Source organism: Cupressus sempervirens, chromosome 5, assembly GCF_028749045.1.
Source record: "Cupressus sempervirens isolate cs-2001-9-10 chromosome 5, ASM2874904v1, whole genome shotgun sequence".
NCBI classification, from domain to species: domain Eukaryota; kingdom Viridiplantae; phylum Streptophyta; class Pinopsida; order Cupressales; family Cupressaceae; genus Cupressus; species Cupressus sempervirens.
The window spans coordinates 700288042-700311979 of NC_143122.1; the positions used below are offsets into that span (position 1 = coordinate 700288042).

A 23938-nucleotide genomic window follows, 5' to 3' on the forward strand; every position below is an offset into this window, starting at 1 on the left:
GTTTGCATCCTCCAGTATAATTGCAACTTATTTAGACTTCATCATCTGGCAAGTGCAGTACGAGTTTGGCCCAAGCTCACATTTCCATTCAAATTTCACATTTATGATGATTAGAGTTGCAGTGGGGCGAGCACACGAATTATATCTACAAATCATTTTTCTCATCTACAGTTTCAGTTACCATAACAAGTTACAACCATTGACAAACATCATTTTCCCCTGAAATAAAGATAATAGATTCAGGATGCATAGAAAATCCTTTGAATTGGGTTTTAGGCTTCTATTCCCCTTCAGAAAAAACAATTAAGTCTCTGTCATGAAGACAAATGTTGACTTGCATGAATATACTGTGTATTTTTTTAGGATACCTGTGTTTTTGTGCATCTATATTACACTCTCTCTATTTGCACTTGTGACACGGGTATGTCTTATTATGCACGTAAAAGATAGAGCACAGGAAATGACATGATATGTGTTGGAAGATGTGTATCTCATACTTCTATGGATAACCTGTAAAGCTTAGAGATCCGGTCACTAAAATAGATTGTGCTAACTGGTTAACTTGGCTGGCTGGAACTAAATGTTATTGATTATTGCAGCAACTTGACTTTATATATTTACTTCTGTCCGGCTTCATAAGGCGTTTGAGGGTAAGTTAAATACTAGATTTTACTTAAAGAAGAAGCTTTCACACAATAAGGAGGAGGCTTTCATACTGTGGTGATAGAAAACATGAGATCTCAAAACAAAAATGTATAGTGAAATCGTTACACCATGATACTTGACCTTTTGTTTGGAACATTTTTGTCCAGAGATTCTATGTTATCTTGCCACACTAGACTTTATCTTGAGTCATTTATAGACATCCATAATAATTTCTATTTCATCTAAGAGATTGTTTCAGGAAAGGTTTTTTTTTCTTCAATGTTTTGGATCATATTCTATACTCTGAGGAGACAGTCAATTCGGAAATATATGCAACTATTTTAAAATATAATATCTTGAATACTACATGAACTATGAATAGCTACTACTGTGAATATTCTTCACTTACATCGTAAACTTTATGTCTGGTTTGGCTTTTGCTTGACTCGTTATATTTTTGACAAATGCAGGAGCAGTCTCATGGTTCCATGGCTATAGTTTTAGTTGTGGAGATAATTTCTGTGACAGCTGATATTTACAGAGAGACAATCTTCCATGGTCTAAAGCATTTCCACAGAATTTATTTGCCATTGCAAGCAGTCTTTAGCTTATAATAATTTTTCTGGTTGCCCTTATTATTTCTGAAAGAAGTCATTCTTCTTGTATGCACTATAGTAGATCAAATCTACATAAAATCACTACTTTGCTTTCATTCATTATAGGCCTAGCAAACATAGAGGTTGCTTACGGATGATATTAATATATCTAACGAACAGTTAGCACAACTCTGTTCTTTACTATATCCATGCATTGACATGGATTGTTCTAGCGATTTCCTTAAAGCTTAATCTCAAGAAACCACCAGCCTTAGTTGCCATTACCTGGTGGATCTTTGGATAATAATGTTAAAATCTATATCAAACATCTTTGACACTTACTCTCTCCCTGAATAGAATTTTATATATAACAACCTGTGGACCCTGCTTTCTTCGTTTCTACTTTAATATCAGAATTATTAGAAACTGGACTTCGTCTAGCCCCATAGACTTGACTGAGCCTCTGCTGCAGGGAACTAAATTAGAGGAAACCAAATTCAAAGTCACCCCTCTATACAAAGCTAGCATTGTTTAGCTGTTTGACTTTCAAATGGTTCAATTCTTTGCTAAATCTAGGATATCGAAAACCTTTAGAGTTCAGGGATATTCGACATTTAATTGCTGATGATGAGACCTCCACAGCTGAAAGAGTATCTGCAGAAATGATTTCATGGCTGCTCAAGATGAAAGGCTCAGAGAAAATTCTGAGATCCTTAATAGTATGAATATAATCATATTACAAGCATGGGAAGATGGATTCAAGGGGTTGATTGACAGTCTCCGAGCCTTTGAGTTCAATTGGTTATCATCGTCTCAGATCAATAGGACATATGGTACCACACTTTTTGGATGACACCAATTATTATTTCATTAATAGTTTTAGCGGCCTGTGCTATCATAGGAAACTCACCATTAACTGTGACATCTATATTTACAGTGCTTGCAACATTCCATATCTTTCAAGTGCCAGTGACAATATTACCAGATGTCTTGGCCATATTGATTCAAGTTAAGGTTTCCTTAGATGGTCCTGATAAATTTTTAGAAGATGATGAGGTGAAACCAGATGTATTTTTTGAGGATATCATCAGATGCATCACAATGTGTGATTAAAATTCATTTTGGTATGTTCAGCAGGGTTCCAGAATCTGTAAGTACAACATAAAAGGGAACCGATCTGGAGATTAGAAATAGAGAAAAGATAGTAGTTTGTTGATCAGTAGGATCAAGAAAATCTGCTCTTTTGTATACAATTCTTGGAGAAATCCCAAAATTTTCAGGAGTGTTATATTCAATATGGAAGTGTTGTAAATAAAATTTATCATTTTTTTGTAAGTTTTGTTTGTCATTGGAAATTTTTTAATAGCTCAAGAACTTTTAATGTATTTGTATACAGGTTGAAGAATACGACAAAAGTGCCTATGAAGCTCAAACAGCTCGGATTCAGAGAACTGTCAGAGAAAACATACTTTTTGGGGAAACCAATGGAAAAAGAACTGTGTGAAAGTGCAATAAAAGCCTGTGCATTGGACGAGGATATAGGGAATTTCTCTCACGAACACAGACTGAGATCGGGGGAGAGGATTGAATATTAGTGGACAGAACCAAAGGATTCAGCTTGCTAGACCAGTGTATAATGATACTGATCTTAATCTACTTAATGACTCTTTTAATGCACTGGATGTTCATGTGGCTGCCACTCTATTTTATGTAAGATACCATTTTGCTTATTTCCATCGATTATTGGATATCAATAGTTAATGCATTGAGATATTATAAATTAGATATTAGGAGGATTTTGTTTTATCTATAAGATTTTCTCTTTCCAATGCGGCATTACAAATGTCAAGTTTAATTATTTTAATCAAAGATAGAAGGACATCCATTCTGTTAGGATATGGACTGTATCTCATCTCTTATGATGATTTAGAATCATGTAAATTACAAGATTGCATAACTTGTATGTGATACCAAGACTCAGGCAAAGGTATTAGTGTCTGAAATATGATTGGGGTTGAAATCCGATTATGACATGTTTTAATTGAGTAATAATGGAGTCTCTTCAATCTGTGGTAAGATACCTATGTATTTGAATATCAAAGGAGATAGTAACAGGGAACACTTATATTAGTTTCTCTTGCTCATCTATTCTTACAGGCTATTTGTAAATGTTTTTTTCCTTCAAGTTTTGAATAAACTGTAGTAAAAATTGCTTGAATGCATCAATATAACAGGGAACCACATGGGGTTTGGAGACCACCCATCGTCCCAAAAGCTAGGACAACCTAAAACAATTGGTGGAGTTCAATCTAATCCTGAAATGGCTGCAAACCAAGTAGATGAAGTTGACAGAGAGGTCAGGGAAACCTTGAGAGCTCTCAGAGAAGGGCAAACCCACTTTGCCGATGTGTTACAACAACTCACAAAGGCGATACATCAGTTAGATACAGGACCAAGAAGACCCCAAAGTCATCACAGTGATGGCGGTAGTGCAGTTGGGACACCATGAGGTGTTAAAGCATCTACACATACAACAGATAGACCATTAATGCTAGTGTTTGTTAAGAACAATGATGAAGTTGAGGTGGCGAATGCAAGGGCGATAGTTGCTATTCTAGAAGATGTTATGGCCATGAAAGCTGAGTGGGATCTATTTCGTGATAATGTGAAGGAGGATTTGAGCTTTGTTTACCATATGGGAGAACGAAGGGAAATGGCTAAGGGCTATACAAGATAGAAGGCCTAGAGGCCCAAAGAGAGATTTAAAGTATGCCATGAACAAATTAACCTTAACTATATTTGTTGGCAACGAGAAAACTATAGCTAGAGCTTGGATACACAAGCTCAACACACTACTTACACTAAAACCCATGTTTGAAGTTGAGGTGGTTAAGTTTGCTACTATTGTCCGTGACAAGACAACGTATGATTGGTGGCATCATGAACTTGTTACCTAGGTGTAGACGCTAAAAAATAGTTTGCATCTATGGTTTCATCACATTTTCATACTAATTCATCCCACTTTCTCATTCCACTAAATTTGATCTTTTGGCCAACTTGATCATAGCTCAACAATGTCTATCATCATTTGTATCCTCTTTCACATCAATTGCAGATCATTTTGAAATCATATCAAATCAAATTGTTATCATAACAAATCAACTTGGAATCACCCAAAATCAACCATAATCATCACAAAACGTGTCAAACATCCCAAATTAATCATCATCTATTCAATCCTAGGCATTCTTGTGGCTTTCAGTGTTTTAGAAACCTATCAATCTATCAAATCTTATCAATCTGACTTTAGTACTGTTATGGCTCTCAGTGCTAGGTCAAACTGTCATTCACATCATCCTATCTTTGACATTGTCGAGTCTCTTAGTGTCAGATCATAACATTATCAAACATTTAATAACATTGACAGTGTCCGTCGATGTTATTATGATCAACTCTATCAACCAATCTCAATCCTATAGCATTTTACAATGTCGGTTAAATGTTACGTATCTTTAATTCATGTCATGTGTCCTTGACATGTTATCAATTTCAATCAATCGATCAATTTGACCCTGACTTTGGTCTATCCGTCATCATCCTAGTCAATCTCCATTATCGTCACATTTCATCAAAGGATGTTGTTGCACTTATTTAATCAAATTGGCCAATCATCTACTAATTTTCTCAATAGGATTTAATAACCCATGATTTAATCCTAGGTCATTTTATTAATTGTTCTTCTTAACTAACATCCTCAATTAATTAATTGATTCATCATTCACAAACCATGGAAATTCTTAATTTCCTAAGTCATATTTTCCACCATTAATTCCATTTTTTTAAAACTAATTTCTATTTGTGTGGAATAATGGTTTTTTAATTCAAATATTCGACATGATATTGCCATCATCGTGACACATGGACATGACACATCATGGATTCTCCATTTACACTTGGCTAAGATATGTCATAATTGATAAATTCTTATTCCCTTACGCATATCTATATTTGGCTTCCATTGTCATAGATTCTTGGCTTTAAGTGGGTTTGAGGTGTCACATGATGCATCATAGATCCTCTTCCATTTTTAGCCACATTTGACTTCCAAGTATCACACAATCCTACATTTGGCATCTTGTGTCATATGCATCATGGATTCTCAAAGGAATCTCTTGCCAAGTCACATATCCAAGGTGACAAGTCCAACGCTCTCATCTTTCATGTTGATTATAAAATGAGCATTCTTCCTCTCATTTTTGGTCCTCGAGTCTTTGAGTCCTTCAAGTCCTTCAAGTTCGTAGGTTCTAAGTCTTTGTCTTTTGCTCTCTCAAGCTTAAATCACATCTAGTATTCTCATAGCATCATCACTATCATAGGCTTTTGCTTCCTAATTGTGTGCATTAGGCAACTGGAGCTACATCACATGGAGAAGAAAAAAGGACATGGGAGCTACAAGTGAAAGAGGGAGTTTTCATTTTGTAGTTTTCATTTTGTTTATTTGGCTTTCATGGTAGACTAGAGGGTATCAACGTATGTTTAATGAGTTTGTGATTTGCTCATAGTATGTTACATATTAGCCCGTTTTTTGGTCCTACACTAGGATCATGACATGATCAATTCAAATGAAGAATTTAGTAACAAGTTGATCACTCGACTTGATAGGAAGGACATAAAAGTTTACTTTAGGAAGCTAGCCCAGTTAACGCAAAATGATGCATTTGACACATACATTGATGGGTTTCTATCATGGTTCTAAACCTGTCAGAAAATAGAAAGGTGATGTTTGTGGAAGGGTTAAGTAAAAGATTTAAAGGGTATGTGAAATTGTTGAAACCAAATACACTTCAAGATGCAATTAAGATGACACTCAATTTAGATAGGTCATTTAGTATAGTTCAACCCCCTAAACAACCTTTTAACAAATAAAAAAATAATTCAAAGCAAAAACACACCACTTAAGTTGGATTATGAGTGCAATAATGAACTAAGGAACAAATTATGCTTCACGTGCAAAGAACCTTGTACCCTGAATCATAGCTGCCTACGAAAGGGATTATAATGTTCACTATATTGAGGTGGCTTCCAATGATGAAATTGGAGGTAACAAATTTGATAATAGTGGTGGAGAAAATAAATCAAGTGTAGTCCCAAGTAGAGGCATTTGAGGGCCAAGTTCCCAATCACTTGCCTACAGTTGCCACCTCCGAGGAAGATCTATAGGGAATCTTATCCCCTTTTTAAGGGAATGGCTAAGGGGAAACAAACAATTTGTTTAGTAGATACAAGAGCTACACATAATTTTGTCAGCGCTTCCATAGAAGCACAAGGGAAGTTGCAAGTGGAAACAATTCTTGAATTGAATGTTAAGGTAGTTGGTAGAGAGCGACTTAAGTGCTTAGGAATGACTCCATAACTTACTATTTAGTTGGAGATTTATACATTGATTGCATCTTTTTATGTGGTTAAGCTAGGAGGGATGGATGCTATTTCTTCAGACTCTTGGCAAGTACATGATTGATCATGACCTAAAATAAATTGAGTTTATGAGAGGTGATCAATAAAGCATTCTTATTGCCATGGCTAACAAGGTTTCAAGGATTATTTTAGTTCATTAGATGAAGACCATATTGAGGCACAATGACATTGAGAAGGCAACACATTGTTTTGTTTCCACCAAATCCACTTCAAATTTGGGACATCATTACTTAGATATACATGCAGTACAAGATAAGAACACGAGAATCTTTGAGGACATTCCTCTTGACATATCGACTAATTGTAGGTTTGAGCATGTGATAGAATTGGAGAGTGTGAATTCTGTCATCAATAGACCCTATTACCACTCTAGGCATTACAAGGAGATTGAGAGGATAAGCAGGGATTAGCCATGGGACACATGAGACCTAGCTCGAGTCCATTTTCATTTTCACTAGTTTTGGTAAAGAAGAAAGTTGGGACTTTACATATGTGCATTGATTATAGGGCCTTGAATAAAGGAAATATCAAGAAAAACTATCCTATTCCACTCGTAGGTGAGTTGTTGCACGAGTTGCATGGGGTTGTTTACTTTTTGAAGATTGATCTTCGTTTAAGGTACCATCAAATTTGGGTGCGCGAGGAGCATGTGCATAAGATAACATTCGAACATTGCTTCGATCATCATGAGTTTTTGGTGATGCCCTTCAAATTCACTAGTGTACTTGCTAAACTTCAGAAAAATACATCTTTAATAAGAAACTCCACAAATACGTGTTTGTATTTTTTAATGAAAATTTGATTTTAGGACATGGGAAGACTACAACATTTGGATGAGGTCTTGAGCATCATGGAGCAACATTCCTTATTTACCAAAGAGTCTAAATGGGAGTTTGGCCTAACAAAGATTTTATACCTTGGGCATGTTATTGGTGCTAATGGGGTCAAAGTCCATCAAGAAAAGATACACGCCATATTGGATTGGCCACCATCGAGAAATGTTTCTAATTTGAGAGGATTCCTTGGATTGTGTTCTTGTTGTGACATATTTGTAAAGGGATTTTTTTAGTTGTTGACACTACTCATGAATCTCATAGAAAAGGGTTCTTTTAGATGGTCAGAGGATGTAGAGGCAATATTTGATAAGGTAAGAAAGGTTACGAGTACTTGCTCACTGTTAACATTACCTGATTTCTCTAAACCATCTGTTTTGGAGTGTGAAGTGTCAGGTGAGGGAACTTGTGCATGCTTTAGCTAAATTTAGGTAGTTTCTAGTAGGTGGGTGGTTTGTAGTAAGAACAAATCATAACAGTTTGTGTTTTTCTTGGCACAAAAGAAATTGAATGAGAGACAACAAAAGTGGATCAACAATATTCAAGCTTATGAATTTGACATCAAATACATCAAAGGGAAAAATATTAAAGTGGTTGATGCACTTTCCAAGAGACCAACTAATGCCACTTGTTGTGCTATGTTAGAGATTTCAGCTGATTGGAAATCTTAACTTTTAGTTGAGTATTCCAAGAACACATTTGCACGTGATATTATAGATGTCCGGATTCAGGATGATAGGTACGAGCTCATTTTCCCAACCTTTTCTAGCATAATATTGAGGGAATTGATTGCAAAAGTAATATGTTGATATTGATCTGCAACCAACAAATGATTGACAAATCTACAATTCATTGTGTTTTTGTTGACTTGGACAATATTTCTAGCTCCTACTTGATCAATGACAAAGATGAGAATATCAACAATATGTGCCCCATCTTATACTTGCCCCTCACAATCCATAGATTTAAAAACCATTGCTCCTTCAGAGGATACTACCATGACATTGATCAAGGGATGATTTCTTGCATCTTTCCACCCATCTAAAACAATTGATACTTTCATCACATCACATGAATTCCTTATGGGCTTCAATGCATCGTCAATTCATTTTAACCTCTATCCAACAAGGTGGTCAATACTCTCATAATAGGAGCCTTTATACCCTCTTGGAGCTTCATTGGAACTTTTCAACATCTTTTAGTCTAGTGAGCAATCAACACTAGCCCATTTGCATATAAGCATCTTGCCACATCAATTTTGGTAATATCACGACTATCACTTTGAAATTTAGTTTCCAATAGTACATTAAGTGTGTAATGAGTGTTTTAGTTTTAGTAGCAGAGCCATTTGAGGTAGCATGAAAATGGAGGTCATCTATCAAAATATTTGTACAATGAAGTTGTGTTCCCTTTGCTTTTTCTTTTTATAGCTTTTACTATCAATGATTTTGTATATGTTCTTCTCTCTCTCTTCAGTTGCCTCATGGTCCTCAATATATTTTTAATATTGTTTCATTTGGTATAGGTGCATCATTTTTCAAGGGCATTTTGTGACTTATTCCAAAAATTCCACAGAAATGGCCTACTGCCCCATAATATGAAATATTCATTTCTACCTCACAACCCTGGCATTTCTAACAAAATACAACACCTCTTGGAAGGGGTCTCACAATATCAACCTACTTCCATGCAAGGGAATAAAAATAGGGTTTTATTCTTAATTCAATATAGTTTATGGAGGAAAAGGTAAGTGCCATTGTTGTTCCTTTTCCTATGGAAAGACGTTTTATACATAGAATGAAAAATTATAAGAAGATAAGTAGATCTTACTAAATGAAAAGAAAAGAAAAACTTAAATAAAACAAAAGTAGATGGAAAAAGAACATCCTTCTCCACTCTTTGTAAGATTGCAAAGACGTAGTAATGGGGCACAAACACTTGAACAAGATCCACAAATCAATCCTCCAATTTCTTGCACAACTAAACTCTTGCTCAACCATCCATTTTCTCAAGCTCAAGAGATATAACCTATTCACACATTGAAAATGAGAGTTAGAAACCAACATAGGCCTTTGGAATCCACTTTTTAGGGTTGTGGATGTCAAAAAATTATTAAATTTGTCACAAAAACCAAATTGGCCATTGACTGTTATTGTTCATAGGACCAAGTTTGTGTGTGGTTTGATTGTTGTTTGACATTTTATCCATTTGGTCTACCTAGGTCCATATTCGTTGTGGTCTAGTTTGGACTACCCACTTTGGACTCGATCCTATCCTAACCCACACAAGTCTATGCCATCATACTTCTCTCCAAGGAAAGGCCTATCCATGTCAGTGTACGAAAGCATGCTCATCATGGACTTGATGAACTTAACACATTCCCACCTTTAGTCATCTAATATCCTTTTCATTATTTTGGTTGACCTCTTAGTGTTTCTTTGCCGCTATATAGGCCTATTATTGTTGATTACTGTAGACACCTAAATTTGATTACACCGCTTTGGTAATCTAATTTAGCCATCTCTAAAGGCATCATTAATTAAATTTTTATTTAATTAATCCTTTGCCATCCCTAGTTGATTAATTTAATTAATCATCTATATTCCTAATTGATAAATCAAATAACCTATTAGTTATCAATTAAATCTTATTCTCCTATCTAATTCCAAAAATCTCCATTTATTAAATAAATCTATTTGATAAATAAAATCCTCAAATCCAAAAACCCCTAACTTATCCCTAATCCTCCATTTAGCCTAATCCACCCCATCGACCCATACTAACCAAGCTTAGCCACTAACTCACCCACCCTCATTAATGCCATCCACTTGCACATCTCTAACATCCTTAATCTAATCCTAAACCCAAGCCTAATCCACCCCCTAATGTTGTCACATTCCCTAAGCAAGTTTAAGACTTTCCTAAACCAAACCAAAGTCTCCCCTCAAAAATCCCAACCACCAAGTCATGAGTGCTCTTACAAACCATAAAAGACTCTTACAAGCCCACTCATGACTCTTACATCCATCTTCCACACTCTTCCCTCTTCCACACTCATTCCTCTTACATCTATCTTACATACTCAACCCCACTCATCATGCCTTTAACCAACCCTTTACCCTACCCTCTCACACTCATCCTCTTTGTGACAAGTGTCACCTTCCCATTTGTGCTAAACAAACACAATCCATGTGCTCTCCTTTGAGTGCATCCTAGCCCTCCTTGAGCTTTCATCTCTCCTTGCATCTTAGCCCTCCATCCCTTAGGCCCTTAGCCTATAAATTGAATCCCCTCCCAAGCCATTTCAATCACAATCTTTAAGCTAAAGTTACCATGCTATTTGGAGAACCAAAGTCATCAATCTTACCCTTATAATGCCAAATTGAGAGCTCACAAGGCTACCAATTTGCCATTACCCATCTCCACCATTGAAGCAATTGGGCAAGCAATTGAGCATACATCCACATCAAAGGACACATCTACAAAATCAAGAAAGCAATGAAGTGCTTCATCTTTTGAGGTTTGCATCTCTTGTTTGTTTTCTTTGTCTAAGCATATATGTGAACTTAGTTTTGGTTTGTGAATGCTTTCTTTAATGTTAATGTTCCTTGCACACTAAGATCTAGTTCTACAATTACAATATTGTGAAGTGTCACTTTCACTTGCTCAAGTTGTCTCAAGACTAGTCTATTTCATGCAAAAGTTTGGTTGTGCAATAATTAACTAGTGACTAAGTAATATTAACCAACCATGAATTCCTTGTTAACTTGTGAAGGTTTGTGCACCTTATTTTTGCAAAAAAATATTTTTGAATCCAATCAATTCAATATATAATGTTATAGATGTGAACATAAAGATGTAGATTCCATTACCCAGATCACAAGATTGAGCCATTTATTATGATTATGAAAGTTAAAATTGATAGCCTTTTTACCACAAGTATTTCATGTTCAATGTAACTTGAATCACTAGCAATAGCCAAAGCACTACTTGCTTTTGCAGAAGTTGTAAATACTGCATTGATATCATCAACAAATTGCAATAATTGGTTATGGCTTTTGCATTGTTGTGTATCAATCACGTAATTGCCTGATGGATGTAGAGATGCAACTCCTTGATTCACAATTGTTAATGTATGGTAATTCAACTTGTCAACATCAAGGGCCGATGAATGCGAAGATTCACTTGTTGGAACCAAAACAACTACTAATTGAGGTTCTTGCCAATCTTTTCTTAGGGTTGTTTGCTACAAATAAATTATTTTTTCAGTTTTTGTTCTCATTCATCTTTATTTCATTTTCTTTCATGATGCTAAATATACTTTGTCTTTAATATTTTTTACTCTTTTTGGCTTGGGTTTTCCTCCTTCCTAACCTATTTCACAATCCACCATACAATTTGTTTCTATCACCCTTTGATGGGTCTCCTTTCCTTTCTTCCACTCTATGATTTTTCTTTTCTTGGTTACCTATTTCAAATCCTTAATTTTACCTTCTACATTCATAATTATAATTTTTAATCCATGCCCTGTTCTCATTGATTTAGAGGCAACAAACAAGCCATTAAGCATCACACATTAAATTTTTCTGTCTTCATCACTTTCTTTTCAAATTGTACTCCTTTAATTTATCATCCATCTTGCACTTTATATTTTAACTTGTTTCATAGTGACCACTACTCGATGACTCTTTTGGCTTCACTTATCTTTAACTTTTTCTAAGAGATTTGTTTATGGTAGGCATACAATGTAAAGAAAGGAATACAATTTGGTCAAGAATACACAACTCATAAATATGAGAGAATTCCTTAGTAAAACAAACAATTTCATAAGAGAAAATGTCATGTGATAAACAAGTACCACTCAATTGGAAGTGAAAGTAGATACTTTTAAAGGATAGGAGATCAAAATACTACTCATGCCCACTAGGAACAAAGATGAGGATACGAAAGGCTATTATGTTGCTAAGATTATATGATTACACCTAAAATTATCCCCCAAGAATGGCAATGAGCCCCCAAAGAATAGGATAATAATGTCACCATGTGTGACATAATAGGAACTTAAATAGTATAGCATAGCATGCAAGTAAGGTTTCCCTAGAAGAATATTATATGCAAGGGTATTAGACACAACACACATAGTTGTAAGTAAAGTAACCAAACATGTCATAGTAGGTAAGGGGATTGTATCTGAGGATTGTATAGAAACATTGAGAAAGTCATACAATGAGACAGAATCATAGGGTTGGACAAGATTCACATTTATGTTGATTTCATGCAACAATTAAATGCCACAAACATTGGCATTAGACCCACTATAAGGGGGGACATTGAAATTTGAGTTTTTAAAAATATTATATCATTATATTGGAAAAATGGTTATCAATGGTAGACTCTGACTTCACCACAATACATTGGAAATAAGACCTAAAATGTAACCTCTTTCAAACTAAATTTGATTAGCATGACCCAAGTGGATGTATGGGTGATAATGCATGATCTAGGTCTAAAAGGAAGTATTAATACTAGAGTATTGTTCATTTAATGTATAGACAAATAAAAGTGTATTGTATATACAAGTAAATGAAAGCAAACACTCATGCAATGATAGACAAGATATTAGATCTAGTGTATCAAAGTAAATGCTATGAAAGAAGGATGGTGATGTACTCACCTTGAGGGTTAGTGGATAAGTAACTTTAGATCTATAGAAACCCTATCAAACTGTACAAGAACTAGAAAGAAATAAGGATCCAATGACTTGAAGGCTATGTCTTCCTAACGTCAAAATTTGAGTGTTGTAGGAATAGGTCCAACCTAATTTGACCTATATTAGTATAGGTCACACCAAGTTGACCTATGCCCAAGAAGGATAAATATGAAGGTCTCAGGAATGTGGCTGAAATTATACCTCCAAATCCACATTCCAAATCCAATACTCTACAAATATGCACTTCCACACCAAATATAAGGGGTTTTTTTTGGGGGAAGGAGCTTGCCTTGGTCAACGCCCCTATTTGGTAATTAACCTTGAATAAAAAAAAGAGAAATGCTATCATGAAGTGAAGATTAAACAAAAATGAAGTATATCATACAATGTAAATGCATTTCTTCTTAGTACGTGATGTATGTAAGACCCCTCTCGTATGTACTTATTAAATATGAATTTCTTTGTTAAATTCGTTAAAGGAGATTTGAATGGATATGAATTAATGTTTTATGCTTTAGGAGTCCTAAGGGAAATTAGGATCGGTTGATATGTTCATGTTTTGATACCCCTTGATTCGAGACTTACTAGATTGTTTGACTGTTTAAGCATTGATTGTACTAACGATGATATGAGACATTTCACCTTATGATGATGATGTTAATTATGGTACCTTGATGATTAGGTTATATGCATTCAAATAGTTCAGTATGCTCCATTGGTGATGTTTTAAGTATACATATGCATTACGATGATTATATTTGGTATTTTAATTCGAACTGATGAATAGGTTGTGATGATTCAATTATGAAATTAGTGATGATTAAATATGTGTGTTGAAATGAAAAAGGTTATTTAAATAAAATCTTTAATATTTTGATAAATGTAATTGGGTTTAAACATGTGAATGTGATGTTATCGAACTACTGATATTTGAATTGAGTGTGCAGGATAATTAACGATGGAATTTATCAGAGAATCAGTAATTGACCCTATGTGCAAACTATAAGACTAAGTTTGAATCCAATAAAGTGATTTGAACTTCGTTGTTAAGTATTTTATTTGTATCGTAATTTGAATTCATGTGTATCGTTCTATATTTTGAAGGTGTTGAATGTCACGTAATAGTGAATCTTATGGTGTCACTTGGCACTCGTAATATGTATATGTGTATCAACATGTTAATTAGGATTGACAATATAACCCATTACCCAAAGATTGATTAAGTTCGTAATCTAAGACTAATTAGTTGATAACCTAGATTAATTACCCTAATTAGGGTTTAGTGGAAATGCCATCCTTAGGATTTTGAAAGATCAAATATTCAAGTCAATTATATAGGTTCTAAAATGATTCTAGAGGCCAAATTTAATTTAATCCAAGTACCTAAGGGGTATGTGTGTGGATTGGAAACATTTTCCACCCTTCTAGAACTTCCTAATAGCATTTATGACCCCTTAAATATCTCATTTTCCCTTTAGTGCGAAAATTGAACATTACCATGAGGTTAGTCAAGTTTACACTTCTCCTAAAAGGTTGTCTTAATGGTAGAAACAAGTGGTAAGACCTTAGAAGGCTCAAGTCAAGTCTGAAGTTATTGTTATTTTAAGTGGGTGAGTTTAGAAGTTTATTTAATGGTCATTTTGAGAGTTGAAGGTTGTTCACCCATTCTCTACATTTAGAGAAAGTCAAGCTTGGAATTGAGGAGGAAAAATGATTTAGTTCATCTCAAAACTCCATTGCCATAACCTTTGTGAAGGTATGATTCTTCATGGCCATGTTCTTCATACATTGCTCATTGCTTGCTTATGTAGATCTCTTGCATGTGTATATTTTGTGTTTGTGTTGTAATATGTAAGGGATGAATATTTGGGGGTTTTATATTTCCTTTCCTTTCATGTTTTATTTTTAGTTTTGTTGGGAAATATATGAAGGGTGTGTTGATATTACTCACCTTTAGATAGGGTAGAAGTGGCCATGTACAGGAGAAGAGATTTAGTTGGACTCTAGGTCAGTGTAGAATCTCTCCTCACGATGAGGAGAGGGAGCAAGTAAGGTGTTATTAGTATAAAACCTTTCAAATAAACAAACCCCATACACCACGAAAAAAAAGAAATATATGTCATAAGGAATAAGCTAGGTATGCAAGTAATATGCCCATACATTTTTGGGAGAGGGCAAATTTTCTCTCTAGAAAATGTATGGGGCATAGATTAATTCTAAAAAAAAAACAAAAAAAAAACTTATAATAGAGAATATTCTATTTTCTTAAATGTAAATATCCTAAATTTATGCAAACAAAAACATGACATCCAAAGTCAATAAAATAAGTTAATCTTGCATATCCTATTATACAAAAAATACAAATAAGAATAAAAATGTATTTTAAATGCAAGTAGTAAGGGGGGATGTGACCTATGTGGGGCCCACACCCCACCCATCTCATATCCTCCTCTATCCAAGTGAATGTAGATCTTAGAAAGAGCAATTACAAAGTCAAAAAGAAGAAAACTTAAATGCACCCAACCCCCTAAACCCACCCCACTCACTCTCTCCTTATCCCTAATACCACTGGCACCACCTACAGTGCAACTTATTTGTATTGGGCCCCTTCTCCCTCCATATCGTTGTCGCTCTCTTATGGTGCATCCCGACAATACTTTTTAGTTTTACTTTAGTAATTTCAAAACAAACGCATCTCAAAATTCGTTCCTCTAAAATTAAGAGATAACAGTTTTTGTTCACTTTTTATCTAAAGTGACAATACAATAAGTTTTTATTTTTCAATCAAAGTTATCTGAATATAAAAAACAAAAGAAACTATCATAATTTTATTTAGAAATTAAAATGTATAATATCTTTTAAAATTATATTGTAAATTTAAATGAAAATTTTATTTTTTCTAATTTAATAGTTTTTGTTAATATTATATTTTATAAATATTTATAAAAAAATTTAATGAAATTTTATGTATGAATTAATTCTTTTTATTAAATATATAAATCTAACTTTTGTTTTTATTATATAATAATAAATTCAAGTTTAATTTTTAAAATGAATATTTTTAAGCACCTCAATTTTTAAAGTTCATATAATAGAATTATAGACAATTTTTTTTTTCCAAATGCAAAAAATAATGATATAATCAAATTCAATAATAACATGTAACATATGAGCTTGTCATGAGCAAAATTTAAGTGAGATGGACACAATATGATGTAAAAACAAAGATAAAGAAAATATAGCAATCTTTAAAATACAATATGAATAATTAGTAAGTGTATTAATAGTTAAAATTTTGAGAGAATAAATTGATAAATATCAAAATATATATTTTTGATCGAAAAGAGGCAGAAGGCAAGATTAATTAATGTGTTGTTTTTAATTATTATAATTATTCATCAAGTGTAGGTAGATTCAAACCCAAGACCTCTTGATAAGAGGCTCACAATTTACCGTTGTGTTGTACACTCTTGCCTGATAAATATCAAAATGTTAGCATTATTAGAGTATAATTATATTTGTTTTCATGTTTTCCTTAATCATAAAATTTTGAGAGAATAAATTGATAAATATTAAAATGTTATCATTCTTAGTATAATTAGTTTTGTTTTCATTTTTTCCTTAATTCTATATCATTTTAAAGTTATTTCAAATATTTTTATACTTAAATTCAATTAGATCTATAAGTATATTTATTTTATATAAATATAAATATATCTGTTTATTATATAATTAAAATCTAAACAATAATTATGTATCTTTTAATTAACATGATTTGTGATTATTAAATTAGATTAGATTTTATTCATTTAAAGTTACTTTTAATACATATTACTTTTTTATATATTTTATAACATATAATGCATGCATCTCGTTCAAATAAAATATATTTATTCATCTTATTTTATAAAATAATATCTATAAATAAATTCAAATTTTTATCAATTAAATCTATAAATTCAAATAATAATTTATATAAAAAAGATTCTTTTCTTCTCTTCCTCTTTTCAGTTCATTAGGTTCATATATATTCCTCGTGAATGGAATAGAACTGCTGATTGTTTAGCCAAATGGACTTCCAGTCATGATCCGGGTTGGAATATTAGGGATAGGGGGCAACTGTCCTTTGAGATGGTGCAAGAATTTGATGATCTTGTTGCTTAGGATCGAGCTCCTTGTTGAGCTCTCCTTGTTGTATTCCTTTCTGTCTTAATAAATTTTTACTCCTCTTTTTGCAAAAAAAAATTAAATTAAATATTTTTAATATGTTAAAATAAAAAATTTCATATTGGTGAGAATGTATTTTATTGAAGTTTAAATAAAAAAAACAAAGCTTCTTGTGTCATTAGTCAATAAGCTATTATAGATAAGAATTTCACTTGAAACCTGTTTAATGTTTCAAAACAACTTATTATTTTTGAGGTGGTTTAGAGTTTTAAAAGTCAAATTAGATTTACAAATAAGATCTCAAATCAAACCAGATTTACAAATCACCATAAAATCTAAGCGATAAGATCTCATAATCAAATCAGATTTACAAATCACCATAAAATCTAACTGATTCCATCTTTACCTTGTATTAAAAAACCTATTATTCCATAAATACAATAGAGCAGAAGGTAGAAAGTAGGGCAACATCATAGGTGGCTTGAGGAATCAAGATGTTTATGTGAGCTTTATTTTTCAAAGTCCCAATAAAGAACGATGCCAAAGTCATTTGTAAGGGGAGGGGCAACACGTAGATGCCCCGCTTGGCTCCAATAGGGTTTGCTCCACATCCCATTAAGGTTCATATCTCTTAACAACTAGAAGAAGTTATAGTTGGATGCCTAGAAAATGATTGAGCTCAGAGGAAAAGGCCAAGCAAGGGAGAAGATTTAAATCATGAAAAGGCCTGCGTGTTATAACATAGCAACATCCCTCACAAAAAAAGCTTGCATACTGGAAAATCAAGCTTCAAATATCTATTTCATGTTTAACAAGTTTTGGAGATCTTAACAAGTTTTGGAGATGTTTAACAAGTGATGTGGGTCATTTTGCCTTTGTAAAAGTAACCTGAAACTTCACACTTATTTCCATTGCTAACTATCTTTCCTTTAAAAATCTACAACCTCCACAACTTAACTTCTTTATTTATTTACTCCTAATTCAACATATTTCGAAAATAAGTCTTCTCCATGTTATTGAAGCAATATCTTACGCCATGTTATATATATGTGATAACAACCCCCCAACTTCTTGAAGTTTCTAGCTTGACCAAGGGTATTTGGGTTTCACATCAAAGAAAGCCTACCTAAGCTTTTTGGTGCCTCGTGGTAGAAGAACAGTGAAAATGGAATCAGGGCTTCCAATGGGTACATGATTATGGAGGCCTTTGCAAGGAAAGATAATAACTTTACATAAATTGCATGTTTGGGTTTGTGTTTGAGTATCTTCTTGCTTGGGGGAACTGAAAGAGATTGAGAAAAAAAAGGCCATTAAGCCAAAACTCTTCATGATGCAATTGATTAGAGAAATGGATTGTAGGGGTGCACTACGGAGAAGACTAACAGATTTCTAATAAATTGTCTTTATACTTGAAAAGAGTGAACTTGAGAATGAGTTTATCAAATTGGTGGTCGATGAGAACATGAATTTGGAAGTGAGTTTGTCAAACAAGTAGTCAATAAAAACATGGTGCAACCTAAGAGAAATAGATCTGTGGCTAGAGTCAGGGCTTCAATTCACAATGCATTCCAGCCGCAGGAGTAGAGAACCCAAGGCCTTTCAAGGAAATCTTTAATTTATCAAATGAATTTTGTTAATCTCCATTGATATTTTTGAGAGGTCAAATAAATGATATTTCTTGACTTGGATACAAGGCAAGATATTGATCTTATCATTTATAGATTTTATTCAAGGATTATTGTTGTTCTTCCTTAATCATATAGTTGAAATAGATGGCATTTATAATTTTAATCCTTGTCATCATGTGGAGAATCTTCATCAAAAAATTGGTGTGATTTGAATAGTTTAAAATGAGAATTACTAATTATTAAAATCAGTATAATTCAAGTTTCTTCATTGAGTTATTTATTCTGTTGTGTGGATTTCCAACAGATGCGGCTGAGAATTGTGGTACAGTTTGCAAATCGAGGCTTTCCAATATTTATTTTTTCAATGGTCATTGTGTGAATCCTTCTCAACCCTTCTCTCCCTTTCACTTATTTTCTTATTTTAATGTTGCATTTTTACAATTTTTGTCATTTGATCAATTGGGAACACCGAACATGATAAATCATAGGGTGTGGCTTTTCCTTCATGTGAAGATTGGTACATTATTTGTAGCATTTCTAGATGTAGTTTGAGCTCTTCCCCTTTCATAGTTTCAGAAAGGATTCATATCAAAGATTCACTTATCTACATCTACTACATGATTGAGAGCTATGGAAAATGGACAATATCCGAGAAGAGATTTTGAACATGATAGAAAAGTAACCTGTAGTTAATTCCATAAATGGATCTAAAGTTGTTGACTCAACTTTGAATGGCTCGTTGAATTTGAGAGCAAATATAGTTGATGCAAGTTGTGGGTAGCATTTTATGGAACTGAGAATTAAACTTTCTTCTTTTGAATGAAATGTGGATTGTAAGATACTAAGATCTTAGTATAACAATCATGAAGAGACATTTATCCATTTAGTATTCAGGAAACACCCACTTTGTTCTTTCCTATTATTAAATAAAATGCTCGAGGCAGTGACTCATATTCCTTGTAGAACAACTATCGATTTTGCAAACATACCTATATAAACATATGTATGAGTTAAAATAATGCATAACTCAACATTCTTTATTGCACTAAATATCTCCATTATCATGGTGAATGCAGATGTGGATTTGGGTGATATGCAAACAAAGAAGAGAAGTTTGAAGTTCACATTGAGAGGGCATGATATGGAAGCTCTGATGGACATGCCTCTAACTTATCTTGTGAATGAGTTGGGTGCCCATGCAAGAAGAAGTCTCCAATGTGGTATGGGAAGGTAGGCCATTTCTCTCATCAAGAAGCTGAGGAGAGAAAAAAGAAGTGCTCTTCAAGGAGAGAAGTCATTGTAAAATTTGGTAGTTAAAACTGCATATATCTAGTTAGTATAAAGTTAGGAAAGAGAAAATAATTCATGCGGAAATAAAATAGAGAAACAAAGTTGTTGAAAAATGAGTTTTACTAAACATTGATGATTACAAACTAGATGTCAATGTAAGATTTATACAAATCAAACCACCACGAGAAAAGAAGTTATAGTGAAGATACAATCAGTTAACTAAAACATGAATGATAATCACCCTTGAACTGCTCTATACCTGACAAAGTCAGCCATAATTACGAATCCAAAGAAGGTGTTCCAAAGTTAGAATTAATAACACCAACAATCTTTGGGTGTTAAAAGCCACATTAGAAAAAAAGTAAGTAAGTAAGTGGGTTTTATAGTCCACGACACTATGCCATAGTTTTTGGGTTTACATATGGTGACAGTGATATGGGACTACCTCGTACTCTTTTTCGAGAGGCGCTTGGTGCTACAAACGAGGCGTACATACCCTACCCCCCAGTGGGATTTGAACTTGTGACCTCTCTTTCAAGAGTACAAGTTCTCCACCACTAGGCCAACTAGAAAGATTATCGTTCTCCCTAAAATGGTTGGGAGTATTGTGGCCATTTACAATGTTAATACGTTCAACCAGGTTGAATCAAGGCTGAGATGATTGGACATTATTTAGCATAGTTTTTTGTTTCTACCCTATCAAACATGGAAAGCCCGGAATTAGAGCTACCCATTCATCTGAGTTTATTCCTCTCAAATGACTTAATATGCATTTTGTGTTTTAAGGAATTTTGGGTAGCTTTTTGCTTTGCCATTTCTTATGTGAGTTTGTGTGAAGTACCTGTTATTCAGATGTTATATGTTGTTTTTAGAGTATTTGTTTTATTTTTTGGAGTAACAACTTGTGAGCTGATTGATTTATTAGCTTGTTGTTTTTAGAGTATGTAGTAAACAACTTGTGAGCTGATTGATTTACTAGCTTATTTCATTGTGGAGTAGTTTGTGATTGTTTTATATTTGAAAGAAAAGATGATAAATGTGAGCAATTTATTAGGAAAAATGTGTGCATATAAGAGAGATATTTAGATAATGATTTTTTTATATATAGATTTTAAATTTTTTTAAAAAAAAATCATAGTCAATTATGTTAACATTTAATAATTTAACATATTATGTGGAGAGATATAATGGTGCTATTTCTTTTTATTACAAAAAAAAATACAATAAGTCTATTGTTTAATGTCTAGTCAATTATAAATGATATTTTTTCTTTACAAATTCTGTTGTTTATATATATTTATTTATAAATGTTAAAAGATATTCCTAATATTAAAAAATAAATCTTAATGACTGTTAAAAACATTCCTTAAAAAACTTTATATATATATATATATATATATATATATATATATATATATATATATATATATATGAGTTTGATTGCTGCAAGACTTATGGTCAACTATCATGGTGCCACTTTCCTTTCACATGCATTTGAGCCAAAGGATGTGTTTATCAAGGTGGTCACTTGGTCTTTTTGGATGATCAACTACACTAGAACTGAGACCTGACTCGAACTCCCACGAGGAGCAATAGTGGGGAATCTTGGACAATGAGCGAAAGCCTGATCCAACAAGGTGTTTAGCTAGGCAAGTCTCCATTTGACCCCCCTACCTTCTGAATAATTTGTTGTCACTCATGGACTTACTGCCTCATCTCCTATCCTAGCTGCTATGTTTGATCGAGTCAAACTACACAAGATCGAGTAGTGGTAGGAGATATTTCTAAAAGCTGGAGAAGAGTTTCCTATCTCCATATGGAAGTTATTTCTTCAGTATATATATATATATATATATATATATATATATATATATATATATATATATATATATATATATATATATATATATATATATATATATATATATATATATATATATAAGTTCATTGATAATATGCCAAACTTTCATGTAGTTTTAGTAAGGTGACCTTGCCAATCTCAACTACACAATAGAGACACAAACATATTAGCACACAGACCCAACAAGAAACTCGCAGCCACTTCAACAACCAAGTTCTTTAACTAATAATTGCAATGAAAAGATTCAAAAGATAAAAGTAATTTAAAATATATAATGTCTTATTGAATTTTTATTGTTTGCTAAAAATGATTCAAGCCAATGAGTGACTATGTAGAATAATGTGCTTGGAGTCTTTGGCTTTTTAAAGATAATTGCTACTAGAATAATGTGCCTCTAGTTTATTTTTTAAAGATAATTTCTACTTGAGCAATGTTATTGATGGCGTGCAAGTTTCATAGACTTGCATGATTATAAACACATATCTAAGTACACAAATCATAATTTTGATGCACATCTTGATGTATGATAGTTAGATCTTGAATTAATCAAACTATTCAAATCTTGGAAGTTGAAAATCAACTCATCACAATAATCTTATTTTATAGATATAATGAAATGTAAATAATAAATCATGTCAATTATCTTATTTGAGGGACATAAATGTAGTCATAATATGAAGATTCAATCACCCATTCAACCTAGGCGTGCATCAAGATTGGATTCCTCACCCATGCCTCACACCCCTCGGGAGGTATATTATCGTAGGGCATTCCAACATTACATCCTTTGTTTGATTCCTTCCTATCTTTATGCATGTAGAAGTAGTATCCATACCAACGCTTCCCTTGATCTTACCATTCTTCGGAGAATAAGGGGCCTACAATAGCCACATAAAGATGAAATGAAAAGCTCATATTTTTTTCAATCTTGCTACAAAACTAGCACTTGCACCCAAAGGAGCAAGGAGTATGTAGATAGTGACAAAAGGTGCAAGTCTATATAATATGGTTGTTCAAATTTTTTTTTAAAATGTTAGACATTTAATATATTGGGACATGGATCAATGAGTTTGGATTAAAATCTATACAATTGAATTCTCATAGGAATATCACAAAATTACATAAATAAATAAAACTATTGCTTTGAAAAACCTATGAAAAAATAAATTAATGTTTGAAATGTCAATGAATTTTAAAGAATCTTCTATATTATAATTTCCAAATAAGAAATTTTTTAACAATAATGAACTAGCATACACATCCTTAAAGAACCTTAAAAAATGCACATTGTATTCCTTACCAATATAAAATATTGATAAATATTGATGGTTCCATATTGCTAGATAAAAAGTACAATGATATCAATGGATAGTGTAAAAGGTTACCATATAACACATTGGTTAGTAAACCAAGATGGTATCTAGAAGCTAATCTAACTCTTGAGAGACTCACAAACTATCTTGAAAGATACTAACAAACTCAAAATAAAAACTATCTCATAGCAACATGCAAATGTGATACCCAATTCATAAATTGCTGAGAAATCTCATTCCAAGTGCTCATCTCTTGAGATTAGAAGATGTTAGAGAATAGAAAGAGAGATCTTGGTGCTTCCAACATGGTAGCTACTCATCTACCTATGTCTAGAACAAGTGAAAAAATTAAAGGGGAGGTAGTAGATATTGTATAGATATATGACTGTAAATCTTGAGAACCACCTATATATGTGGTTT

The 23938-nt window shown here is 33.1% G+C and overlaps 1 long non-coding RNA gene across 2 annotated transcripts in view; it reads left to right on the forward strand.

The window, feature by feature from the left end:
- LOC149557915 (uncharacterized) overlaps positions 1–3293 on the forward strand; it is a 145734-nt gene extending 142441 nt beyond the window's left edge. For both annotated transcript variants that reach the window (XR_016352423.1, XR_016352424.1), the window contains one exon: positions 2638–3293. This is a non-coding gene — a long non-coding RNA (uncharacterized LOC149557915). The remainder of the gene's footprint in view (positions 1–2637) is intronic.
- Positions 3294–23938: the final 20645 nt, after the last annotated feature.